At 44.0% G+C, this 12,923-nt stretch overlaps 1 protein-coding gene across 3 annotated transcripts in view; it reads right to left on the reverse strand.

The window, feature by feature from the left end:
* Window positions 1-7,941: 7,941 nt before the first annotated feature.
* Window positions 7,942-12,923, reverse strand: part of MTHFD1L (methylenetetrahydrofolate dehydrogenase (NADP+ dependent) 1 like) — a 205,301-nt gene continuing 200,319 nt past the window's right edge. Inside the window, exon 28 of one of the 3 annotated variants that reach the window (XM_060114711.1) lies at window positions 7,942-8,951. The gene's annotated coding sequence lies outside the window, so the exon portion shown is untranslated. Of the gene's footprint in view, window positions 8,952-10,825; window positions 11,112-12,452; window positions 12,628-12,923 lie in introns of those variants that run through there. The other 2 variants (XM_060114713.1, XM_060114712.1) reach the window with 2 other exon arrangements.

Below are 12,923 nucleotides of genomic sequence, written 5' to 3' on the forward strand. Positions count from 1 at the left end.
TGTTTTGATCCCATAACTCAGGTCTAGGACCAGAGTCAGTGCCCATGAAGTCTCTTTGCAGTCTGTGCGGGATTGGTAGGTTTGCCATGCGATTCCATCCTCAGTGTGGGAGCTCTGGTCACAGGGTGTAGAGAGAGCTTTGCCTCCTAGGGCGACACTTTCCCGCTTTGGTCACACTGAGGGGAAAGCCCTGGTGTGGAGAGGTTGGTGGCCGTGTGAGCTAGGGCACAAGCTCCGTGGTGAAGTTACTGTCTTCTTACACACATTGGAGACAGCCTATCTGGCACTTAACTAGATAGACCCTGGCCTTTACTCACTTATTTCCTATGTCTGTTGTTATCCAGGTGGCTGTAAGCCTTCATCTAGACTGTTCCTCATCCTCCCCACAAGGCTGGTCTCCTTCACCCTCAGTCCTCATGGGACAGTTGACGCGGCTCAAGTCTGGGACCTGCCAGCAACCATCAGGTGTCTGCATGGATGAGTGACACTTGCTCAAATCTCTGCTCCTGCTTCAAAATCTGCTAGGAACTGAATTTTTCATGCTTGGTTTCTCCTTTAGGAATGATCAATACCGCCAGCTAATTTGGGGCTTTCATTCTCAGGTTGCTTGCCGACTTTGTTAGGGTTTGAATGCAATTTCTCTATCATTTACCTTCCTGTGTTTGCACTGGAACACGCCGTGGTGGTGAAAAGGAGCCTTTTGGGGGGGACAACATCACATTTTTTTACCCTTAAAACCTGTGTGGTCTCACTAGCTGCTTTGAACCTTCTGAATCTTTTTTAAGTGTTTTGAGTCACCACGTCTACAAACCAGCTTCTATAAACTTTAAAAAAAAATTTTAAATTATTTATCTATTTTTGGCCATGCTGCACAGCTTGTGGGATGTTAGTTCCCCAACCAGGGATTGAACCCACGCCCTCGGTGGTGAACGCACGGAGTCCTAACCACTGGACGGCCAGGGAATTCCCAAACCCTCTGAATTTTTTAAAATAGGGGAGCCCCAAACCATTTGCCGGGTAACACGTTCTTGCTCCCAAATCAATTGCTACTCTCGGGAGGAGAGTGCTGCTTCTAAGAGCATTTTTACCCCTAGCTCACTCTGCAGAGAGGGGGCCAGTCTTGGGGTGGAAGGCTGCAGATGGAATGTTATTTCCATGCGCTGTGTCCTGAGGTTCCAGGAGGACCTCCAATATCTCATCTAGTGCGTACTTTCTTTCTTTCACGTTGGCCGGGGCTCCCTCTGTCACTTTTGCCTCTCTGAGCTCAGATTTGTCAGAAACCAGACCCCACCACAGATTCATCTTATTTTCCCTCCTCAGTCCTCACCACTCCCCCTTCCTCTCTGCCAAGGCTCAGCCCTCCTCTCCTTCAAGCCAGCTCCCATCTCGCTGGCTGTTGCCAGTTGAGTCCCAAGTCACTCATCACTCTACAACTATGGCCTCCCACCTCCCCTGGCTTCCCTCCTCCCTAATTATTTAGCACTTAAGGGGATTTTTCTGTTCATCTGTAGTTTGCTGTGGATGTTTCTGTTTCTGTCACTTCTGTTTATACATATTTACAGTTAGTTCAATTCTCTGTTCTAATGGCTATCGAGATGGCATGAATAATTCAAAAATAATTTACTTTTGGCTTTGGAAGGCCTTTCTGTGCTCCCATTGGAGCTTGGGGATGTCTGATATTCTGGGAATTCACATTTCAAACTCAGTAATGAAGCCACAGTAGAAAATGGCTTGGAGGGAGTTGGGGTGTTATTCAGCATCTTTTCCCCTGCCCCCTGAAGCATCCTTTGGCTCCCAGCTCCGTGATGGAGTTGGAAAGCATCACTTCTCATATAGTTGCCTAGTTTTGGCCCCAGGAGAGCTTTTCCAGTCCCTTTGGGGTGTCTGTCTCAGCTGTTTGTCTGGTACACGTTGTCTCTATCAAGGGGGAAGGTAATTGGTAGGCTGGCCTGGAGGAACACTATCAGGGCTCATGTAATTATCTGGGGAAGAAAAATTCCTTAATTGTAAGACTTTGCCAAGCGAACATTCATTCAGTATGTCTGCTCAGCGCACACACCAATGTTAACCAGTCTGATTACTTTGAAAAATTGTCTTTGCAATCCTTACTGTAAAATACGTAAGCATCATGATCTATGACTGAACATATTAACGGGCTTTAAGCTAGCAGGGTCCCTTCACGTAAACAGAGATGCCCACACAGGCTTGAGTAAACAGACGACACTCACCGTGGTGAGCCCGGGCAAAGGTTTGCGGCCCTGACCACACCACGAGAAACATTTAAGTTTAGCGGATTTGTAACATAAACACTCTAACCTCAGACTCAGTCTGGGCAATTCCATTGCCCTCCTCTGAGCTCTGCCCTGACAAAACAGAGGAGACAAGGGCTGTTTTCAGAACAAACCTGCCTTGAGTCTCATTCTGATCGTGGGATGAAATATGACTGACAACGTATCTGAAAGGTTGGATTTTTTTTTTTTTTTAATTAATTAATTTATTTATTTATTTTTGTGGTACGCGGGCCTCTCACTGTTGTGGCCTCTCCCGTTGCGGAGCACAGGCTCCAGACGTGCAGGCTCAGCGACCATGGCTCACGGGCCCAGCCGCTCAGCGGCATGTGGGATCCTCCCAGACCGGGGCACGAACCCGCATCTCCTGCATCGGCAGGCGGGCTCCCAACCACTGCGCCACCAGGGAAGCCCCCGAAAGGTTGGATTTTTAAAAGCATTTCAGGAGACTTAAATACAAACCTAGGGTGCTAAAGAGAAGGAAAGCCTTGCCACAGAGTGTGAGTTTATGAAAAACTCAAAAGCATGGGTATAAACTCCCTCTGGCAGGCGGGTGGAAAGCCATCCCCCACTGCCTCCAGGATCCTCCCAGTGGCTTCTGGGACCATTTTACCAGCACCCCTCCCCGACCTTGATCATCCTCGTTAATCCATGGAGCCGAGTGTGAGGCCTTGCCTGGGAAGGCACTCAACCCATACTGGATTATTAGACACGAGTCTGGGATGAGAGATCCTGAACTTGGCTGGCCTCATATATCTCTTCGTTGTCCATGGAATCTTCCTAGGAGGTCTGTGGTTCCTCAGATGGTTTAAGGATTCAGCTTGTGGGGGGTGGTGCTTGGGAGCCTGGAGAAGCCACAGCTGAGGAAGGGAGGAGAGAAATGCCATGAAAAAAACCAAACTTAATTCCTTGGCTCTGAAGGGGTATGAGGAATTGAGAGGGCTGTAAGGATGATGCATAACATGCAGGTAGGGCCGCCACAGGCCAGGAGACAGACTGCTAGAAATGTGTACTCAGGCTTTCAACAAGTCTTTGCATAGCACCTTCTAGGTGTGAAGCATTGTGCTAGGCACAGTGGTGATAACAAAAGTGGAGTTTGGGTTAATTTTTAAATTTAGGATGCAGGAGAATAATTTAGTGAATTGTTAAAATACTGATTCCCAGGATCGTTTCTAGAGAGTTGAATATACTAGGTCTAAGTGGAGGTGGGAAGCTACATTTTTAACAAGGATTGCACGTAATTCTAATGCAGATGGTCCCGAGACCAGTTAAACAAAAAAAAATCATGATTCTAAAACCTATAAGTAAAACTAGCCTACCCAAATGCTTGGGAGTCTGCTATTAACTGCCCAGAGAGGATTTTGGTGTTCAGCTAGCTCATATGGATTTAGCTTACCTTGAACACACTGGCCATGGCCAGTCACGGTGTTGCTCCATGAAAAGTGTTCATTGCAGTCTTGGACTCAGGAAAGCAATGCTAGGTTAGGTGGCTGCACTTTGGACCTGAGGAGGATGCTTACCCCAGAGCCTAAGCAGCACAAAGGAAGAGCATTAGATTAACTAGGAAGACAACCCACATTGATAAGGCTGAGATCACAGGAGGATGGCACAGCAGGGCATTTCATTCTTTTTTTGTCTCATGTTGACAGCTCAACTACATGGTCCTACTCCATTTTTATGAAGTATTTTTGCCATCTTTTTTGGTTCATGATATTCATCTTTTGTCCTAGAATCGACCATCTTACTGAGACCTGAAGGAAGGCCCAGAGTCATCATTAAGAATGATTCTTTGGGGCTTCCCTGGTGGCGCAGTTGTTGAGAATCCACCTGCCGATGCAGGGGACATGGGTTCAAGCCCTGGTCCGGGAAGATCCCACATGCCACGGAACAACTAAGCCCGTGTGCCACAACTACTGGGCCTGCGTGCCACAACTACCAAAGCCCATGTGCCTAGAGCCCATGCTCCACAACAAGAGAAGCCACCGCAGTGAGAAGCCCGCGCACTGCAACAAAGAGTAGCCCCTTATCGCCGCAACTAGAGAAAGCCCGCATGCAGCAATGAAGAACCAATACAGCCAAAGAAAGAAAGAAAGAAAGAAAGAAAAGAACGGTTCTTTGGACAATCCCCTGAATCTATGGTTGTTTTAATGCTAGTTCAGAACATGGTGCAACTGTGGGTAACATCCCACGGACAGCTGCCAGGTTGGGGGACTCTGGCCTTTCAGGAAGGGACATAGCTATTTAGTGTCTCATATCCAGTGACCAATGGTGTCTGCCCAGATCTGCGGACACTGGCTTGCTCTCAGGAAATTTATGGGGTCTAGCAGAAATCCTGCCTATCTCTTGATGGCTAAGGGCTTGAAACTAAATCAGATCTTCGAATTGACCAATAGCTCAATCTAAAACTGAGTAAGAGTTGTTCTCAAAGTGTGACATGGGGGCCTGTGGGCAATCTGTCAGGGACATGATGTAGGCCACGAAATCTGCCCCATGATTTCTGAAACTTTTGGTATTTATGTATCTCAATAGTTTTTCACGACATGAACTAAAATCCTTTGCTTAATGAAATCCTCCATTGGTGTACACTCCCGACACCAACTAGATGTCTTACAACTCCATTCACTTCAGTTCTGACACTCACTGCACAGTTAGTGCAGACCCCACAGGTTAGAGAGCAGGGTCCCAACCAACAGGACTGCCCCCCACTTCCAACACCAGTCATTGGTGTCAGTAAGTGGGCTAACACATGCTCAGTGAGGGGACGGATGAATTTACTCAGAAAATACTTACCGATCAACGACTACCTTCCATTCCACTACTCTGTGGGTTTGGGATACAGTGGGGAATGCCCCAACACGTTCCCTTCAGTCATGGACCTTGTACGTCGACTTCTTTTTCTTTTTAAGACATTCTGCTTCACACGTGGTAGCTGCCCAATAGGGGTTTGTAGAATAAATGAACGAGTCAATGAATTAAACCATGTTACTCAACAACGGTAAGATCCCTTATCAGGAAAACCATACAGCAAAACTTGTAATTTTGCGGGAATGGTATCTGTGGTTACCCTGAGCCAGTGGTCCCCAGAACTAGGACGCAAGCTGAGGGTCTGTGTGAACCTTGGGGAGACCAGGTCAGGTAGAACCTTGGTTGCCAGGGGCAGCGTCTAAAGCCGTGTGGGAAAGTTGGACCCCAGAGCAGGGCAGGGGTGGGAGCTCAGGAGCTGGCCCAGGGATTGGGGTTGGTAAGTAAGCTCTACATTGACACAGCACTCTAGTTTCCAGAGCTTCTTCTATCTCATCTGAGTTAGGCTTTAGACGGCTCCAGTGACAGGTGCTACCTGGGCTACTCCCAGAACAAGGATCTCAGATACAGGAGCCCTGGAGCAGGGACCCTTAGGGATGGCTTGGAGCACAGATGCAGATGTATTAACATCCCAGAGCATCACAACAGGCTGCAGGATTTAGGAGGTTATAATTTCATACAGGCCCTGGCGGTCATCACCATTTTGGTGCTATAGATCCCTTAAACAGTCAGATGAAGTCTGTGTAGCCCTTCTCAGAATCTCTTTAAATGCCATGTGTATGATTATAACGCAGGACAGTAGTGAAATGCAGTTATTAAAATGTTGAAAAAGTTATCAAATTTGATTACAGCAATATATGTGGCTCTTGACACATGAAATAACAGGATAGTGGCACATCAGCCTTGTTAGATGATGTGCTACTGTGATGGGCATAATTGCTACTGTGACTGTCTGCAGAAACTGTAATATTAGAATGTCGGTGATTTCGACTGCGACAGACACAGGTACTGCGAATATTGCTGTGATTTGCTGCTGACATTCATAATCGAAGGAAATGTTACATTACAGTTAGAGGTTAGTGAATACAAAGATGTACTTTTTCCCCCATCCAAGTTCACGGACTCTTGGATTTCAGCACTATCCCTTGTTTAAAGTGTAGCTATAAGAGCTTTTTTGGGGTCCCTCGATCCATGGCTGCATTAACAAATGCTGTAAAAGTGCACATATTACTTAATTTTTACTCCCTTGTACATACACATTTATACAAAAGCAATGGACAAACGTGTAGGTGGACTTTCCTGGAATAACTAAAGTAAGCTTCATACACCATCTTATCTATCGGCGGGTGTAAATTATGTTAAAAAACAGCCCCTGGGTAATGTAAGACAGGAGGATTCTCTTTGAATATCTGTTGTGAAGAACACTGATGTATTGTTTTAATGGAGTCAGCACATTACAGTTAAAACAAAGAGAATAACCCTAGAAATAGAGAAATAAAAAGGATATTAAGGAAAGGATTGGCTAATTGCCTTGCCGCTACTTTCCTGAGTCTCCGTTCATCTCTCCCTTGCTTTTTATTAATCACTATGGTGTGTTCCTCTGTCAGCTTTCAGAAGATCCTTCTGGTCTGGGTCTTAACCCTTGCAGGTGTTACTTCAGGACCCTGAGCAGAGAGGGAGCAAGGCCATACGTCTCTGTGTGCCATGGTGGTCACTGTGGCCCTCACCATTTCTGGTCTGTTAGTAGTTTCTTACATTTCAGTTATAGAGGCAGAGAGAAATCAGGATCTACCCTTCTTGGGAAGATTTCTGTCTAAAACCCACCATGCCAAAGGTTATGTGATTTTTTTTTTTCATGCCTTGGCCTGAGAGATGGTAGGTAACTAGGTCTTTTCTAAAATAACATCTTCTCCTGCCCGTGAGTGCCTCGGTCATCATGAGTTCACAAGCCCATTAATTAAACTGCCAAAGACCTTTCTTCTCAGTGGAGGCTGCCTATCGCTCAGCAGGAGTGTATCCTAGTAGGGTTAGTGCATGAAAGAAAACAAATCCATCAGAACGCGAGTTATGACATCTAGGAGTCAAAACGAGCCCACATGATGGGAAAACTGTGGAGTTCCCAGCAACACCTGGATTATACGTCCTTCGGTGTGAGTGTTGAGAAGCCCTCCCGTATCTGTATTCAGCATGCTCTTTTTTCCTCTCTCTTTTCTGATGAATTGGTGAGTTGCCTGGTGAAAGCAGGTAAGGAAAGAAGTCTCTGGCCTAAAGCCCTTGGAATATAGGTTTGTAAGATTTTTTTTTTCCTAAAACATTTTCAAAAATAGAAAATGAAACTTTAAATGGCAGAGGAAAATAACAAGCAGAAGGGAACTGCTTAAAAATCACTTCGGGGACTTCCCTGGCAGTCCAGTGGTTAAGACTCCACGTTTCCAATGTAGGGGGCATAGGTTTGATCTCTGGTGGGGGAACTAAGATTCCACATGCCGCTCGGCCAAAAAATAAAATGAAAAGAACAAAAAAAAATTAAATAAAAATCATTTCGCGAGGAAGGCTGCTCACCGGGCACATTATGTAGAGAATGAATTGATTGTGAACCCTCATCATCTTGAAATAGATCTATATATCGGAGATGCTAGTTCACTGTGTATTTGGAGAGGCGTACCTGCAAATAAAAGGCAGGGACGGGGGTGGGGTGGGGTGGATGACAATGGGACTGCAACACTTCAGAAACGCGAAGCAAAATTATTCTCAGGACAGACAGTCTGCGTGGGGAGGCTTTTTACTTACTAAACAGTGTTTGGGAACAGATTAAACTGCACATAAAGATACATTATGGGCAGAGCAGCTAACAAGCAGGGTCACTGAGGGTGCGGTGCAAGAACATGCAGGATATGATGACGAGGACTTTTGCAGGATGTGCCTGGGGGACATTTAAGATATTTATGGTGACTACTTTACTGATACTGCTTAGAGGACAATCACTGCTTGTTTGTTCCTGAATCCTTGGTTTTGTCTTAACTTTTATGTAATTTTGTATTATTGTAGGGAAAAAATGGAAACAAGAGAGGGTCAGGAACAATTTAAGGGCTGGAAAAATGAAAAAACATTTGCCAAACACCCGACCTTTAAGGGTCACTTCTCTTGCCCTATGGGCCTGCGAGAGCTTAATGGCCATTGAGATTCATTCATCGGTGGAAGAAACTAGCATAAACCCATCAGTTTCTAGGTAAGTGATGTAAACTTCCCTGGCGCTGAAAAGTAGTTCTGGATATAAAATCTATTTTGTTCCAAAGGATATTACCACTTTCCAGCAGTCAGAAGATTTCACAACTGACCTGATATTTCTCTGTTATTGTTTCCTTGTTATGTTTATAAAGCTCTCGTTGCATTCACAATTTTCCAGGAAATCAGTGTCAGGTAACAACCCCACCATGAAAAGCTACCTCTAGAGAGCAGTCAGCGCGTCTTATCTGGCACTGAAAGCTTGCTGGTTGGTTTTCTACACACATGTTTATTTTCAGTTCAAAGACAAAATAGAAAACTCCATCGTGGAAAATGTTACCTTTTAGTTCACACTCTTTTAATCCCCCAGTCCCCATAAAATAAACATTCGAAAGTGTAAGCAGTGGGAAATAATGTAAACTCTGCAGAAACAGAAAATAAATTAGTTTCTTTCAGACTTGGTGGAGGTCCTTTTCCTGAACACTACACTCTGTTACAAACAGAATTCATCTTGAACGGAGAATAAATCTTTGGCCTATTTCACCATTTCCCCAGCATTGCGTAAGAGCATATTTCAAATTCACTTTCTTCTCCAACTGCAGCAAAAAGGCAAGGAGTAGTTTGTGTTTGTGGAGCCTGAAAAACAGGAAAAAATATTTCGGTGGTTTAAGAACAGCTTTTTTCCTCTGGTGTCAAACTGTTCATATATGATAGCTCTAAAGTTGGAGACCACAAGAAAATATAAGAGCAGACAAGTGATTCTATTCACAAGGCAAGGCTGGGATCATTGCTTGGAATCTTTTTACTTATGAGCAGTGGAGAATCCGATTCTGCACCACTCGGGACCGAGCCAGCATGGACACGGCAGGCAGCAGTTCTGAATTTCCTAAAAGATTTTGCTTGGGGACCGTGGCTAAAATTCCATGACTTCTAAATTTGGAAGCTACAAGTTTCCAGGATCCTGTCAAGTGAGAACATCCAGGATTTTAGATTAGCAACCCTGTTGCCTTGGATTTCAGTTTCTCTTTTATAGCAGGCACAGAGAGCAAGGTCTGTAAAATGCATTTAGGACAAGAATGGAAGTGAGCGAGTCTGGAATTTCTTATTATTGTTAAAGCTTTGTTGTTTTCCCGCAAAGGATACTAAGACTCTCTGTCACTGTGAATTCTGCAATCTCTTTAGAAAAAGAAGTGATCAAACTACATTTTAAAAAGAAAAAAAGCAAACAAAACATCTAAGTACCAAAAAAAAAAAAAAAAAGTGTTCATTGGGAGAAATGTAAAATACAAGCACTTGGCCTTTGATCTGAATTTATACAAGGAGGAATTTATCTACTCGACCAAGAGTTCAAACTCGGCTGGAATACAGTGAGCCAGCCTCCCACGGCTGAGGGCAGGGTCTGGAGCCAGAAGGGATGCTTTATTACCTTCAGAACAGAAGACGGTGATGAAGGCAGGGGACTAGGAGTTTCAAATACTCCCCTGATGTCTGGTTCAAATCAGGGAAGTAAACAGAAAACAGAAGCATCACAAGCATCGTAAACGTTAACAAAAAGAAAATATTTTTGATGTTAGGAAGGGAGGTCTGCCTGGTGCAGACCCTGCCCCTCCTCTCAGTGATGTGCCAGCCTCCCGTCGGTGGCTCTGGTGACCCTAGGTACGAGGCACAGTGACTACTGGGGAGGGAAGGTGGGTGGCGGGAGAGACGAGGGTGGGCTCGGTGGAAGACCCGTGGATTGACCACGTGACCTCGGTATCAACAGTTTTTATAGTTAAAGAGGCTTAGAGTCTGTGGTTCCATATTTTCAGAAAATTCAAAGGGTTGGTAAAGGTATAGAAAGTCTGAACATAAATTTAAAAAAAATCAGAAACACAATAGCGAAGGTGCAAATGAATCAGTTGTTTATTGTTTATTCAGTGGGGAAAATTTTTTTAAAATTTGATTTAGTGTTAAATCTTTTGGAAGATAGAATATATAAGACATCCAATCATGGTATGTGAATAATAAGAAATTACAAAGTGCCCAGGCAACGTGAATGACCAGAGGCAGAGACTGGAGTGACGTGGCCACAAGTCAAGGGCTGCTGGCAGCAGCTAGAATCTGGAGAAGACAAGGAAAGGATTCTCCCCTGGAGCTTCTGGAGGGAGTGTGGCCTGTTGGCACCTTGATTTCAGCCTGCTAATACTGATTTCAGACTTCTAGCCTCTAGAACTGTGAAAGAATCAATTTCTGGTATTTTAAACCACCAAGTGATTTGCTACAGCAGCCATGGGGATAAAACACACACACACACACACACACACCCATAAGAGGAGTTCTCTCCTATTTATTAAACTACGACAATTTCATTGTATTTACCCTTACGTTAATTATTGGTAATGACACTTGGGTCTTGGCTTCCCTTTGCTGACAACCATCTTGTTTTGGTTCCCACTGTTGAATAACAGAGGTTAAAGTTAAATACGCTACCAAAGTGACTTTATTGTTTATTATAAATTTATTTATTTTATTTATTTATTTTAGGCTGCGTTGGGTCTTCATTGCTGCGCGTGGGCTTTCTCTAGTTGCGGTGAGCAGGGGCTACTCTCTTCATTGCAGTGCATGGGCTTTTCACTGCGGTGGCTTCTCTTGTGGCAGAGCATGGGCTCTAGGCGTGTCGGCTTCAGTAGTTGTGGCTCGCGGGTTCGTTACTCCGTGGCATGTGGGATCGTCCCGGACCAGGGCTCGAACCCATGCCCCCTGCATTGGCAGGCGGATTCTTAACCACTGTGCCACCAGGGAAGCCCCTGAAAGTGACTTTAAAGTAAAAACGAAGTCAACCTCAGTAGTATTTGTAAAGTTGATGGCGACATATTTTGACAATTTTTTTAAAACCTGAAAAGTGAATAATTTAGAATCATTTATATCATGAATTTTTTTTTTTGAGATTTGCTTTTGAATTGAGGAGAAGTAAGTCTATTTATTTATCTTATTAGTGAAACTGCTTGATAGTCACTGGGTGCTTATTAACCCGTTTGAATGTCTGATAAAAAGTGTTTTTTGCAAAATGGAGAAAATTTCAAGTTCAAAGCATTTGGTTAAAACTTTCACCCTACCTTACAAGTTCTAATTTTTTCAAACCAACTGGTAGATTATAACTAATGACATAACTGAAGCTTTTCTCCAAGCTTTTCCAAGCTTTTCCAAAAGCGCATCCAAGCTTTTCTCATTGACCTATAATTTCTTATATATTATATTAACCATGTATAAATTTAGAGTTATTAGAAAAATCATATTTTTCCAGAGTTTGATGAAATATTATTTTTCTTGCTTTATTTAAAAAAAAAGTATAAGATGATTAGATCCACTGCCTCCTGGGAAGTTTCTTTTAAAAGGGAATTAATTAAGAATTTCACAACCGTTAAGCCTCAAAACATTCCGTTTTAGTTAGATATGGGAGATTTAATTATCACCACCTTTTAGAGATGTTAAAGATTCCATTTTAGATTTAATTATCACAATCGTTTATTTAAGTAGCTTGGGCTTCCAGCCTGTTTTGGCTCCTGCCTGGGGGTGGGAAAAGGGGGGCTCCCTCTGTCCCAAGGATAGCTTGGGGTGAGGGACTGAGGACTTTTTCTTGAAGCACAACGGCGATGAACAATTTCTGAGCTGCTTCTTGAAAAGACAGAGTTTCAAAAATTAAAACCAGAGAGCCCTGGAGCTCCCCCAGGAAACCCTGAAACTCTGTGGTTTACAACCTGGGGATAAGAGGCTCTGTCCACAAGCAGCGTCTGGAGATTAATTTATAATTATTAAATATCACTGAAAATTTCGGCTCGAAAGAAAGTTTAGGGAAGAAATGAGCTGGTATTATACTCCTTTTTGCGTGTGCAATTCAAGAAAAACAATTATAGCAGGGCCAGAGTCAATTTGATTCCGTACTAACCACAACTTTGCACATCAGAACAAAGCAAGGGAGTGTCTGAATCCTTCAGGAAATCTGCCAGGTTTTCTTGAGTTCATTTGAATCCTGCCAAGGCCCAGAAATATGATAAAGCTTCAAAATGACAAACCCAAAGGGAGGGGGGGAATCAAACCTCCAAATCCAATCATCTTCAAACAAAAGACTGACCAGTAATGTCACAGGACCAGTTTCACTGGGACAAACAACTCATTTTAATTAGTTCTATTTGGTAACATCCAAAAGAATGAATCATGCCCTTAGTCTAACAACAGTGAAAGCACGACAGGGAAGCTTTGGAAAAAAAGAAGCAAGAGCTCAAATTCTGGTGGATTCCTGGCATCTCCGGCTCATATTGTCTCACACCGTTTCCTAGAGGGTGAGATAAGCAGGGACGGTGAGGAAGCGGAAGGAAAGACAGCAGTCCTCAACCGAGTGGCTTCTTCCATGTGGGACACGTCACGTCTGCAACACATTCTGCAAGGAGTAAGGGGAGCGATGCCCTGCAGCTGAGTCCAGAGAAAGAGCTGGAGTCTGACCACGATGTGAGCAAAGCAGCCCACCGGACATTTCCTCTCCTGATGCTCAAATCTGTCCGAGCTATCATCCAAGCTTTAACATTTGTATTTTATGCATTTTTAACAGCTACAGACCTGTGACTGTGAGTA

Source organism: Mesoplodon densirostris, chromosome 12, assembly GCF_025265405.1.
Source record: "Mesoplodon densirostris isolate mMesDen1 chromosome 12, mMesDen1 primary haplotype, whole genome shotgun sequence".
In the NCBI taxonomy this organism is placed as follows: domain Eukaryota; kingdom Metazoa; phylum Chordata; class Mammalia; order Artiodactyla; family Ziphiidae; genus Mesoplodon; species Mesoplodon densirostris.